Genomic DNA, 14,421 nt, shown 5'->3' on the forward strand with positions numbered 1-14,421 from the left:
GATGGAACCACACATCAGTGACTCTGTGTGAAGCCTTGGGCAGACCGTTCTAGCACTCATCTCCATGGTCCTCACCTAGGACACAGGGATAAAAACACCAATTCCTACCCACTGTGAAGATGCCATTTTAAGATCAAATGTGTAAATGGAAAACACTTTACAACAGCGGGGTCTTATACGTACACAGCATTATGACATTAATATACATTCATTCACTCAGAAATATGTGTCAGTCACAAAAATATGTGCCTACTATAAATCAGGCCCTGTGCTTGATGTGGAAATTTAAATGATTAAAAGAGATCAAATCCCTGTCCTCATGGAGCTTACAGTCTATTATTATTCATGCTAGAGAAAGCAAAAAATGTCCAAGTTTGCAATGAGGCAAGTCATGGCAACTTCTTCCTGGGAGTTCCTAGAACAAAAGAAATGGGTTACTCGTTTCTTTTGGATTGGGCCCATCCTATTTCAAATACAAAAAATAAGAAAGCAAACAAATAAGTAAGAATTTTAAAATATTTACCCATGTGAAGACATTAGGTATTTAAGGTAAGGAGTAAGGACATTGGTCCAAAATCATTGTAACCCTTGGGCAAAAGTCCATCTTCAAGCGGACAGGGCTAGGTGGAGGCCACAGGAGAATTTCCAAGTACTCTCACTGGATTAAAAAAAATCTGCCTCAATTTTTGTTCTATTCTGTTTTGTTTTGCTAAAAGGAGAAAGTCAATCTGGATTCAACAGCCAAAAAACAAGGAAGATGAACACATTGTGAGCAGAGAAGACCAAAGTCAGGCTGTCCTCAGTCTCTCTCTCAGAGAAATTGAGACCATAATATCTTCTCCTGTTCTACAGTGACCTTGACAAATAAGGGAAGCTGAGGTGTGACAAGACCCATGAGTGTCCACCCACTACCCAAAACTGCATGCTTCCCCATGTCATTTTCAGAAATGCATAGGTAGTTTCCTGAATCCAGGGATCCAGTGGAAAATAAATAACTCCAGTAAGTTCCTTTCACCACTGAATTCTACAGCTTATGAAAGTCACCATGTGTGCTGATGAAACCTCTGGGTTAGGTTTTGACTTTTATTCTTTCTTTCTCTAGGGAGGGAGGCACGCCTCTGATCTGTGTATTCTCTCCTGCTTTCTCTGCTGCAGTTAGGACCCCGCACTCCCTCTCACTAAATGTTCTTCCTCATTCTCCCTTTTTTCTTGCTGGAATGAGCCACCCGTGCTCAATGGCACTGCCTTAATGCCCATGCTGCCCTAACGTTCATGTGGAAAGACGAGCTTTCTGAGCAGTTCCTAAAACAAAACACCACCCACTCAAGTTCCGCAAGAGGACGAGGCCCAAATTATGGTAGCACTTGAGAGACAGACAGCATGCTCAAAGTGTCAAGTCCCCATCTCCGCATCTCCCTTTCCATGCAAGTGCTTGCCAAACCGTGCTGTGTGTATTGCTGATGGTTTGCAAGATGGTTTTAGATGGTCAGGTTTTAATAGTCACTTGTCAATTCTAATTTGTATTATTAAAAATCATAACCATAACGGACTCATATTTCACAAATACCTTTGCTATGATGAGGATGAATTTAAAAAGTTTAACTCAATTTAAAGAAAAATATTAAGTAAACACAGGTACAGGATATGCAAACAGGTCAAAAAGTTGTTTAGCTTATACGTAAACACCACCAGTCTCCAAAAAAACTAACCTTATACTTTTCTTTCCCTTGAGTTTCTAATGTTCTGGCCCCACCCACCTTTCTAGCCTCATCTCGTTGCTTTCTCAGTTTATTGTCTTTTTCCTTTGTTTGTGCATTTATTTTAGCCTACTGATTATTTTTCAGTTTTATATAGCCAAATGCTAGGTATATTTTATTTAATATGTTTCAAAATATGTCAGATCTATTCAAAATCTATTTTCTTACATAGCATTGAATTCAAGCAAGAATACAAAAATTAGGGGCACCTGCGTGGCTCAGTGGGTTAAAGCCTCTGCCTTCCATTCAGGTCACGACCCCAGGGTCCTGGGATCGAGCTGAGCCCGCATCGCATCAGGCTCTCTGCTCAGCAGGGAGCCTGCTTCCCCCCACCCCCTCTGCCTGCCTCTCTGCCTACTTGTGATCTCTCTCTCTGTCAAATAAATAAGTAAAATCTTTAAAAAAAAATACAAAATTTAAATGCTGTTGAATAGATCTCCACCCTCATTTCATTCTGTCAATAAAGAAAAATGACAACACCATGACAGTTTGCAGCAAAAGTTCTCTTAAAGGCAGTAAACACATGGGCAAAGTCAAATGCTGTAATCCTTCATTATTTGGCTCAATTCTTCCAAATACTACCTATAGGCATTTAATAAATCTTTATCTAACATATGGCATTTCTTTTTTTAACATTTTATTACATATTTTTGTGATTCAAAAATAATTATTTCAGATAATTAGGAAAAGGGAGCAATATAAACAAGAAAATAAAAATCACATGTAACTCCACCTAAAGAAATCTTTCATACATATTGGTTATATTACCTTAACCTAATTTTACATGTGTTTTTTTTTCTTTATCACAAAATAGGAACTATATTAAATCTATAATTTTGAATCTTAACAGTGCCCAAAGCATTTTCCCATGTAACCACTATTCCAAAATATGATTTTAACTGTTGCATTAATGGGTGTATTTAATGGATAATTTTCCATCAAATTATAACATAACTTATTCAATAATTTTCTTACTGTGTGTCATTTAAATTGTTTCCAATTCATTTTTTTTTTTAAGATTTTATTTATTTATTTGTCAGAGAGAGACAGAGAGAGTGAGAGCGAGCACAGGCAGACAGAGTGGCAGGCAGAGGCAGAGGGAGAAGCAGGCTCCCTGCGGAGCAAGGAGCCCGATGTGGGACTCGATCCCAGGACGCTGGGATCATGACCTGAGCCGAAGGCAGCTGCTTAACCAACTGAGCCACCCAGGCGTCCCTCCAATTCTTCATTATTACACAGAGCATTCACCATACATCACTGATGAACTCCTTGAGGATGAAAAATGTATAGTCTCATGAAACAGCCACCAAGATTTTTATAACTACATATGCATATTATATTTCTCAGGCTAGAAAGATCATAGCAACATAATCTTTTATTTAAAAAAATAAATAAAGCCTTCTGTGTTAGGTTACAAGGAAAGAAACAGAAGTTTGTTTCTTCTCTTAATTTACGGAGGTAAGTGCAAGTGCTTGGATCAAACAGGCTCATGATGGCATGACATTTTCAATCTTTAAAAAACATAATGGAACATGAATTTGAATTTACAGTCCTCTCTTCGACACTGCTTGGATTTGGTTTTGCTGCTCATTTGTCAAGAGAGCCTACCAGAAAGATTTATATATGAGGATCGCAGAGACTTAGGGTAGATGCAAACACTTGTTTGAGACTGACACCAACAAAATCAAGGCACGCTACAAAATACTAAAACAATCTGATTCAGTCCTATCTGACACGGCCTCATGACTTCAGACATGAATTCCTCATTGGGAGACCCTCATAAAAAGAAAATAACCTTCAGACTTTCCCAGGGTCAGTGACTTTTTACTCTCATTTCAACATGAAATGCATGGACTAGAAATGGCAACTATTGGAGTGCCTGGGCGGCTCAGTCATTAAGCATCTGCCTTTGCCTCAGGTCATGATCCCAGTGTTCTGGGATCAAGCCCCACATCAGGCTCCCTGCTCAACGGGAAACCTGCTTCTCCCTCTCCCACTCCCCCTGCTGTGTTCCCTCTCTTGCTATGTCTCTCTCTGTCAAATAAATAAATAAAATCTTAAAAGAAAAAAAAGAAAGAAAGAAATGGTAACAGTTAATTCTGACAGTTTTCATTAGGCATCTCTAGAGTGCATAGGGACCCAACTTTATTAAATATACTGGATATTTGGCAAACAGTTGGGAGTATGTATAACAGAATCTAGACTTAACACATTTCTAAATAATGCTATGGACAGAAAACCAAACCATTTGACAGTGCAGATTAGTAAGTGGACATAAAATGTATTTGTAGGGCCACATTTTCAATAAAAATGGCTGAGTGCGGAGAGAGAGGCATAATCTGGATGAAACAGAATTGGACTTAAAAACCTCTTGGAAGGTAAATGCTCTATTAACATGGTTTTCAAATGTCATTCTGATTTGGCAGCATGTGCTTTTTGTCCTGTGCTTCATTTAGATTGCCAAAGTTATGCTGTTTTTTGTCCAATACTTTAACCACAGGGGGAAAAAAAAAAACTGCCCACACTCCCAATTCCTTACTAATAATCCAATTATTTACAATTATTCCCATAGCACTTACGTGATACTAGGCTAAATTTACATACTCTTTTTTTCAGATAGTCCCAGCACGAGACAGGGAATGTGCCTAATTCAATGCTTGGGTAATGTCTGACTCATTCCTTCAACGTAAATCATTACTCCTAATGCAACTAAAATATAGTATTAAAAATACTTTCTGTTGGCAAACTGTTTCACTCACTTCCCCATAAGACCTCCATGAACTAGGGCAAAGGGCCAAGCCTCTCCTAAATTAAAATGCAATTTTAATTGTTTTTAACTGGCTTATTTTAGTGTGGCTTGTTCATGGGAAATTCTGCATCTACGTGTTCCCATTCTGAGTGGTTGAGGCTCTAGGGCTATTTCACCGTCCTCATAGATTTAGCCTCAAGGCTTAGGATCTGACCAACGTGTATGTGTGGCTTCAGATCCTCAGCCCTTTCCCAGAGCTGTGGCTCAGAATGCTGGGACCCACAGTGGTACCTCGCTTTCATTTGTAACCAGACTTCACCCTGAAGCAAAGGCATCATGTGCAGAGAAAGAATATTCTGTGGTACAACAAATTCTTGTCACTCCTACCCAGTCGCTAAACCACAAACTACAGGGAAGGCACAAGGATATAATTTGGGGCAGTAGGCTCCAATTATATTAAATCCTTCTTTTCATAAAAATTACAAACAAAAGGATGAGATATCAATTTATCCATGACAGGGTCACAGCATGCTTCTTCCTTTCAGGTAGGTTGGCCTGGGATGCATTAAACTCCTAACGTGTGGAACGTCAATACAACCCCCTGAGGAAAGAGTTCAAGAACTTTCAGTCTGAGGACAATTAAGGCAAAGAACTTCCATGATCATAATTAGTCTCATAACTGATGCTATTTCTTCTTTCTCCAATTATTCTTAACCCTAGGACATAACCAAATCACCTGGGGAAGTTTGGCAAAATACTAATGCTTGGGCCTCACCCCAGCCTTCCCGAAGCTCCTCCCCCTCCCCCACTCTCATCCCCTAGAATCCAATTCAATAGACGTGGCATGGAGCCTGGGTGTCTGCCTTTTGCAAAAGCCCCCCAAAATGATTTTGCCCTCTAGGGCTCTAAGTTCAATCTCTCTCTCTCTCTCCTCTCTCTCTCTCTCAACTTTTATTGAGAAGTGCTTCTGTTCCATTATTAATTGGAGGTGTCTGCAAGATAGCTGACTGCTTACCTGAAGGTCTAACCTTAGAAAGTGAAAAGCCCATGAGCTGGGATCACTGCCACTCAATATAGTCCAATCCCATTGTGCTCATTTCCATAGTGTTGACTGATTATGAGGCTCTTCACTATGTCCTTGATTAATTATACCAACCACAAGCTCACTAAAGCAAACAACAAATCAAAATTTAAGAAGGCTAACCACCCACTGCTCCACTGTCCTAACAGTCAACTGACCTCACGTTTCTAAACTCTTCCTCTCCCAGTGTTACAAAGCACATCTGTATACATGACATCACTCCACTACCAGGAGCTCCCACTTCCAACTGCCCTGCCCAGTGCTAGACATGGTACCTGAGTGAAATGCCAGGGGGATTCTCCACCCAGGTTCCAAAGATGTTGATCAAAGCTAGCATCAGTAACACCAAAAGTTAAACTTTTAATTTCCTCAAGAATTGCACTCTTATAGATCACCTTGAAATACCTCCATGACTCCTGATTTCATTAAATAGAAAGTACTAAACATCATCTATGAAGTTTATGCCAAAAATAGTCAAACCTCAGACCCAACCTGTAGCAGAGAGGACATATGGGGTAGAAGAACAAGACAATGACACCAGAAGGCAACACTGAGAAAACCTAGAATGTGTGATTTTCAAAGGCAACTGTTCTGAACTTTTCCGGAAATAAATGATGCCCCTCTTAAAAAAAAAAAACATGGTAAAGGGATTATTTATATTAAAAAGATATAATCACTGAACCTTAATTGGATTGTTTCAAAAAGAGATAACTGGGGAAATTTTATATGGGCCACGTATTATATAATACTGTGGAACTGTTCTTTTAGATATGGTCATGGTATTTTGGTTACCTATGAAGTAAAGTGTGATGTATGCAACTTAATTTTCAAGTGATTCAGCAAAACAGACAACAAATATATATAAGTATATACCTAGATGTTATAAATATATAATATATAATTACATTTATATATTATGTACTAATATTTAATACATATTATATAATATTAATCTACATTTATATATACACACAAACAAATAAGCACATAGAGAATATTATGTGTATAGAAGTAGAAAAATGTTAAACATTTAATGCAGATAGAAGGTATATGGGTATATTTTATATTATTATTTCAACTTTAATGTAAGTTTGTGTAATGTAATGTAAATGTTTAATAATAAAAATTCTGAGGGCATAAGAATTCTTTCCTGGGTTACTTGTACTATGCAATATTGTCTCTTTCATTTCGTCCAAGCTATGTTATTCTTTTTTAAATGACAAAATAAATTGAGCTTTTGGCAAAATTTACTAAGTTACACTGTGCAAAATGTTTATCGTTTAGTGACTATATCTGAGATGGAGTTTCACTATTAACTAATTTTTAAAAATTTAGAAATAGGGCACAAGAATAAGCACGAAACTCTTTTGTTAACATTTGCTGACTTTTAACTTCTCTAATTATAAAAGTATTAACCATTATAAATTTTAATATAAATATCATTCAAAACTACAGAAACAAGGTGTGGTATACCTTTTAATTTTAACATGCAGACTAAGTATTTGACCAAATTCAGATCATAGTTCTGGAACCTGATTATGTGCAGCAGCAACTCAACCACAAAAGACTGTTACCACATTTTATTCTGTTCCATGATGAAGAAAACAGCATGCAATCTTGTTCAGAGAAGAGAATATCTCATGTCTGAATAATTTTTTTTTAAGATTTTTATTTATTTATTTGACAGAGAGATCACAAGTAGACAGCAGAGAGGCAGGCAGAGAGAGAGAGAGAGAGGAGGAAACAGGCTCCCCGCTGAGCGGAGATCCTGACACGGGACTCGATCCCAGGACCCTGAGATCATGACCTGAGCCGAACGGAGCGGCTTAACCCACTGAGCCACCCAGGTGCCATGTCTGAATAATTATTGACCTGACACCATTTGTCCCCTCACTGTACATCCTACGAGTCTTGACTGATTCACACTTTCACCCAATGTTATCGCCAAACCACCTTTACTAGGAAAAAAAAAAAAAAAAAAAAGAGTGGTGGGGTGGCTAGAACTCAAATTCTGGGTTGGGTGACATATTTACCATGAAGATAATAAAATCATAGAGTGTCTTCATTTTTTGTGGTTTGCAAATTGCACATTCAAGAACCAGCTGGCTCTGATTTATGCACTTTGAAAACGGCTTGCATGAACGCTGTGTAAAACCAAACTGCAGTTTCACCACAGAGAATCAGCTATTGAACAGCCAGACAAAAACAATAGTATTATATAACTATATGATTTATTTGTTCTTTTATATTTTCTTCAAAGCCACCAAGCATAAAACATTCCCTACATTCCAAAAGCAAGATTAATAACATAAGAGTAAAGGCCCTGTGATCAATGATATTAAATATAACTTTCCAGGGCTGACATATTCTTAGATCAACTTGTGTATCTTAAAAGTGCCTTGTAATATTGCTTAATTTCCAAATACAAAATCTATCTGAAGGGAATTGTTTCTGAAGGATTCTAATGGAAAGTTTACTGTTAAAATGGGAAAATCATAATTATAAATGAGATTTTCACATTTAGAGAATAAAGGCCTATGCTTATAAAGGGGCAATAAAAATTAACTGATTGGTGTTACTCCAATGTAGGTTCCACCAACATGAGATGGTTAGAAGAGGCAAATTCATTGAGACAAAGTAGAATGGTGGTTGCCAGGGGCTGAGGGGAGCAAGGAGTGGGGAGTTCTTGTTTAGTGGGTATAGTTTCAGTTCAAGAAGGTGAAAAAGTTCTGGAGACATGATGGTGGTGGTTGTATACTATGTGAGTGTATTTAGTGCCACTGAACCACATATCTAAATATGGCTAAAATGGCAAATTGTGTGTTGGGTATATTTTACCACAACGAAAATATCCCACTGCATAAAATAAAATCAGACATTCCGACTTCCATGATCAGATTCAATGGGTAAGCATTACAGTTGTAAAATGTAATCAAGAATTTCTTCATTCAGGGACGCCTGGGTGGCTCAGTTGGTTAAGCGGCTGCCTTCAGCTCAGGTCATAATCCCAGCGTCCTGGGATCAAGTCCCCCATCGGGCTCCCTGCTCAGCAGGGAGCCTGCTTTTCCCTCTGCCTCTGCCTGCCACTCTGTCTGCCTGTGCTCACTCTCTCTGACAAATAAATAAATAAAATCTTTAAAAAAAAAAAAAAAAAAAGAATTGCTTCATTCAACAAATATTTACCGAGCTACTGTGCTGTATCAGCGAGCAACATGAGAAAGTCCCTGACCACATGGAATTTACCATCTGGCAGGGAAAGTAGTCAGCAGATAGGTGAATAAATTTAAAATCATTTTAGATTTGAGGCTGTGATTATGTCTACAAATGAAGTAAGCATGCTGCCATGATAGAGAACAATTGGGGATACCCACCGTGGAAGCCTTCTTAGAGAAGATGGTTATTTATATGAAGGCCTAAAGGATGAGAGCAAGTCAGCTGTGCAAAGTGAGAGTAAGTGATTCTGAGGTTTAAGACATAGTAAGAACAGTGGCTCCGAGCTGGGAGAGGGCCTGGCTTCTCCAGTAATGAGAGAAGGCCACTGTGACCAGAGCTCAAAGAGCAAGGGGAAAGAGGCACGCCACGGGGCTGGAACATTGGGCAGGGACTGGATTACACAGCACATTCCAGGCCATGGTAAAGAATTTGGATTCGGCCTGAAGCTCAGCAGGAAGCCCCTGAAAACACATGTGTTATTTTTAAAGCATACTGCATAGAGGGTTCAAGAGTAGAAATGGGAAGCTTGCAAGGAGGCTATTGAAGGATCTGAGAAAAGATGGTGGTGGCTAAGACAAAGGTGGTGACGCAGAAGTGGAGAGCTGCCAGCAGGTGGGGGTGTCTCTGGGGGGTGTCTGTGGGGGCCGAGAACCAACAGTGCTTAAAGATGGTTTGCATGTGAAGGGTGAGGGAAACTGAAAAGACAAGGATGACTTCAGGTTTCTGGCTCCAGAAGCTGGATATGTGGCCAGCCACTCACCAAAACTGGGAATCTGAGAGAAGATTAGACTAGAACTATGCAGCAACTTCTTCCTAGAAATATCACCAAAGGCAAGGAAAACAAGAGCAAAAATTTACTATTGGGACTTCACCAAGATAAAAAGCTTTTACTAAGCAAAGGAAAGAGTCAAGAAAACCAAAAGACAACTGACAGAATGGGAAAAGATATTTGCAAATGACATATCAGATAAAGGGCTAGTATCCAGAATCTAAAAAGAACTTATCAAACTCAATACCCAAAGAACAAAGAATCCAATCAAGAAATGGGCAGAAGACATGAATAGACATTTTGGCAAAGAAGACATCAAAATGGTCAACAGACACATGAAAAAGTGCTCAATGTCACTCGGCATCAGGAAAATACAAATCAAAAGCACAGTTAGATACCACCTCACACCAGTCAGAATGGCTAAAATTAACCAGTCAGGAAACAACAGATATTGGTGAGGATGAGGAAAAAGGGGGGACCCTCCTACACTGTTGGTTGGCATGCAAGCTGGTGCAGCCACTCTGGAAAATAGCATGGAGATTCCTCAAAAATTTGAAAATAGAGCTACCCTATGACCCAGCAATTGCACTACTGGGTATTTACCTTAAAGATACAAATGTAGTGATCCGAAAAGGCACATGCACCCAAATGTTTATAGCAGCAATATCCACAATAGCCAAACTATGGAAAGAACCCAGATGTCCACCAACAGATGAATGGATAAAGAAGATGTGGTGTACACACACACACACACACACACACACACACACACACACACACACACACAATGGAATACTATGCAGCCATCAAAAGAAATGAAATCTTGCCAATTGTAATGACATGGATGGAACTAGAGGGTATTATGCTGAGTGAAATAAGTCAATCGGAGAAAGATAATTATCATATGATCTCCCTGATATGAGGAGTCTGAAAGGCAATGTGAGAGGTTGGAGAGTAGGGAAGGAAAAAATGAAACAAGATGGGATCAGGAGGGGGACAAACCATGAGACTCCTAATCTCACAAAACAAACTGAGGGTTGCTGGGGGTAGGGAGGTAAGGAGAGGGTAGTTGGGTTATGGACATTGGGGAGGGTATGTGCTATGGTAAGTGCTGTGAAGTGTGTAAGCCTGATGATTCACAGACCTGTACCCCTGGGGCTAATAATACATTATATGTTAATAAATTTTTTTTTTTTTAAGTCGAAAATAGAGCTACCGTGTGACCCAGCAATTGCACTACTGGGTATTTATCCTAAAGATACAAATGTAGTGATCTGAAGGGTCATGTGCACCCCAATGTTTATAGCAGCAATGTCCACAATAACAAAACTGTGGAAAGAGCCCAGATAGCCATCATGTGCACCCCAATGTTTATAGCAGCAATGTCCACAATAACAAAACTGTGAAAAGAGCCCAGATAGCCATTCCTGAATGGCTAACTCAGGAAAATAGCATGGAGGTTCCTCAAAAAGTTGAAAATAGAGCTACCCTACGACCCAGCAATGGCACTACTGGGTATTTACCCTAAAGATACAAATAATGATCTGAAGGGGCACATGCACCTGAATGTTTACAACAGCTATGTCGATAATAGCCAAACTATGGAAAGAACCTAGATGTCCATCAACAGATGAATGGATAAAGAAGATGTGGTATATATGTATACAATGGAATACTATGCTGCCATCAAAAGAAATGAAATCTTGCCATTTGTAATGATGTGGATGGAACTAGAGAGTACTATGGGGAGGGAAATAAGTCAGAGAAAAACAGCTATCATATGATCTGATATGAGGAATTTGAGAGGCAGGACAGGGAGTTGTGGAGGTAGGGAAGGAAAGAATGAAAGCAGATGGGATCAGGAGGGAGCCAAACCATGAGAGACTCTTAATCTCACAAAACAAACTGAGGGTTGCTGGGGGGTAGGGGAGTAGGGTTAGGGTGGCTGGGTTATGGACATTGGGGAAGATATGAGCTATGGTGAGTGCTGTGAAATGTTTAAGCCTGATGATTCAGAGACCTGTAGCCCTGAAAAAATAATACATTATATGTTAATAAAAATAATTTTTAAAAAAGATTCAAAAAAACAGATGAATGGCTAAAGATGTGGTGTACACACACAACACACACACAATGGAATACTATGCAGCCATCAAAAACCCTGAAATCTTGCCATTTGCAACAACAGGGATGGAACTAGAGGGTATTATGCAAAGCAAAATAAGTCAATCAGAGAAAGACAATTATCACCTGATTTCTCTGATATGAGGAATTTGAGAGGCAGGGTGGGGGGTTGTCGGGGTAGGGAGGCAAAAATGAAACATGATGGGATCGGGGAGGGAAACAAACCATAAGAGACTCTTAATCTCAGGAAACAAACTGAGGGTTGCTGGTGGGAGGGTAGGGATAGGGCAGCTGGGTGATGGACACTGGGGAGGGTATGTGATATGGTGGGTGCTATGAATTGTGTAAGACTGACGAATCATAGACCTGTACCCTTGGGGCAAATAATGCATTATATGTTAATTTTTTAAAAAAGATTAGGCTCAAACTATCAATAATCATTATGAAAGGTCTTCACACTTTCACGAAGTACCAAGTACAGGACAAGTGACTTGAATGGATGAGGCTGGCCCTGCATAAAACAATATTATCTGTACATCCTGATGCTATAAAACTTATGTATAATAAAGTTACATCTTGGTCTGTGCATTTCAGCCTCTACACTACATTTCTTGCCCTTCCCTTCCTCTTTTTGAGCAAGCATGTGGTCATATCACATTCACATATTGATGTATAAACTATATGGTTGAAATTCTTCCTTCAAACACGTTTGGCCAGTTCTCACAGAAACCCGAGTGTTAAGTACACATGGCTCAGACCAACAATATGTGACGGAATCCTGGCGTGTGGGTGGGATTTCCTCCAGAGGAACTTCACTGCTGCTTCTACAAAATGACAGGGCAAGGGAATCCAAGACCACTAGGATGCTCGCTGCCAGCCCTAAGTTCATTCTACAGGAAATTGATACATACCACACTCCGATGATATTATCAATTCCTAGAGATCTGGTAAAAAACTTAAGGGGAGGACAAAAGTTCAGCTATTTAACCACAACTGAGAAATGGCTCATATCAACTGGGCTTTCTGTACCATCAAGACAGATCTATGACAGTGAGATGGCTTAGATACATTGGTTGAAAAGTGTTATTTCTAGAACTGGCTTTTTACCAAATATTCATTTGCTTATGGGTACATGATTACATAGGCTGCTCTTCTCTTCCACCCTTGTCTGTCTGTCTCTGTCTCTCTGTCACACACACACACACACACACACACACACACACACAATCATTGAACTATGATAATATATTATCAGGTAGTTCTCAAGATGACCCTCCTATTCTCAGAACTTTTCTTCGGAAGAAAACGTCTGATGAATGAAAACTTCCGGAGACTGTTTCCAGCTCTGGTTTGGCACTGAACTCAACTGAAGAAAGACAAGTTGGAAGAAAGTACAAGCATTACTCAGAACACGTGAGTGAACTGTGCCGAAGTCAGGCATGGAAGCTGAGGGAATGGGAGAGGCCACAATTCCAAATCCTGGTTAGGTTCATTTGATTTATCAACAAAAGAAGATTCCTGATTAAAAATCTGAGCATGCTCAGATATCAAAACATGGCAGAACACTGATTTTCTGAGAAACTAAAGAGTAAAAACATTAGAACCTTAGAACTACATTTTTGCTGCTATTTCACAGTTATCCATTTTTAAGATCTTTGACATGGACTGAGAACATGTTACCAACTGGACAATCATGACCGCTCCTGGACTCTTGGCAGCTTCACTGGTAACATACAGGTTTGGATGTTCTGGGACATGTATGTTGCGTAGGTGACAACAGTTTTAAAGCATCAAATAACTTCACAGTAAGCAGCATGCTCTTTGGAAGTAAAAATTATGTTCCGCTCACCCCAGGTAAATAATCTGAGGAGCTAAGGGTGAGTGCTAGTGCACAGGCAACGGGTCAATCCAGTTGTAGCTAAGTTTTACCTCATGCAGCTGCTGGGAAGACGGCTCAGAAATTTCCATTCTCTAGAACTGGAAAGAAAATCTCAAGTTGCTCCTGAGACTATGAGGTCTACAACTATTAAATTGTGTACTGTCTGAACACTAAAGGGGCACTGTGTCACTCTGTTCTCTCTTACCACTTACTAAAGATTTACATCAGCTTGGCCAGACATTGGGTTTCATCTGAGGCAGCTACTTAGATATGTGTGGAAAGTGCATATGGTCAGAAAATAATAAGAGACAGCATTAAAAGTGGTTTAACATGCCCCAAGAGGCAAGCCAAACACCACAATTTTCTCCAACTGTGGAAGAAAAAACAACTTGAGCCAGATTTTGGCTCTCTGGATGTATGAACAGGTCTATACTGTATTCCCTTGGATATTTACGAAGCATGTTAACAATAATTAAAATTGAATTTCCAAACCTTTAAGGGTAAAAGTTAGGAATATAATATCAGTGACCTTGGAGAGTGTTATAGTTCAATCTACATCACATTCACCATCCTGGGATTTAACTACTGATATTCAAAACCCACAGCTCCTGCACAGAGCAACCGTTCTGAGGGCTTTTGCTCATGCAAACATCCTCTACTCAAACGGATGTTCCATTTTCTGCAGTAGTTTTACGGCCAAGAGTAGTGCCTTTGGGTTATCAGCATTCCGATTTCTCTGGTCTGCAATTCTTAACTTTATGATCACAGTTAATGGGGACCCCGGAGGTTCAAGAGCGCCCAGATTCTGCTCATAAGTCATGTGTCTGACAGAGCTGGACACAGTGAAGT

The 14,421-nt window shown here is 39.5% G+C and overlaps 1 protein-coding gene across 3 annotated transcripts in view; it reads right to left on the reverse strand.

The window, feature by feature from the left end:
• Positions 1 to 14,421, reverse strand: part of FBN1 (fibrillin 1) — a 231,737-nt gene that overhangs the window by 125,560 nt on the left and 91,756 nt on the right. The gene's annotated exons all lie outside the window — the stretch shown is intronic.

Source organism: Mustela erminea, chromosome 5 (genome assembly GCF_009829155.1).
Source record: "Mustela erminea isolate mMusErm1 chromosome 5, mMusErm1.Pri, whole genome shotgun sequence".
Taxonomy (NCBI): domain Eukaryota; kingdom Metazoa; phylum Chordata; class Mammalia; order Carnivora; family Mustelidae; genus Mustela; species Mustela erminea.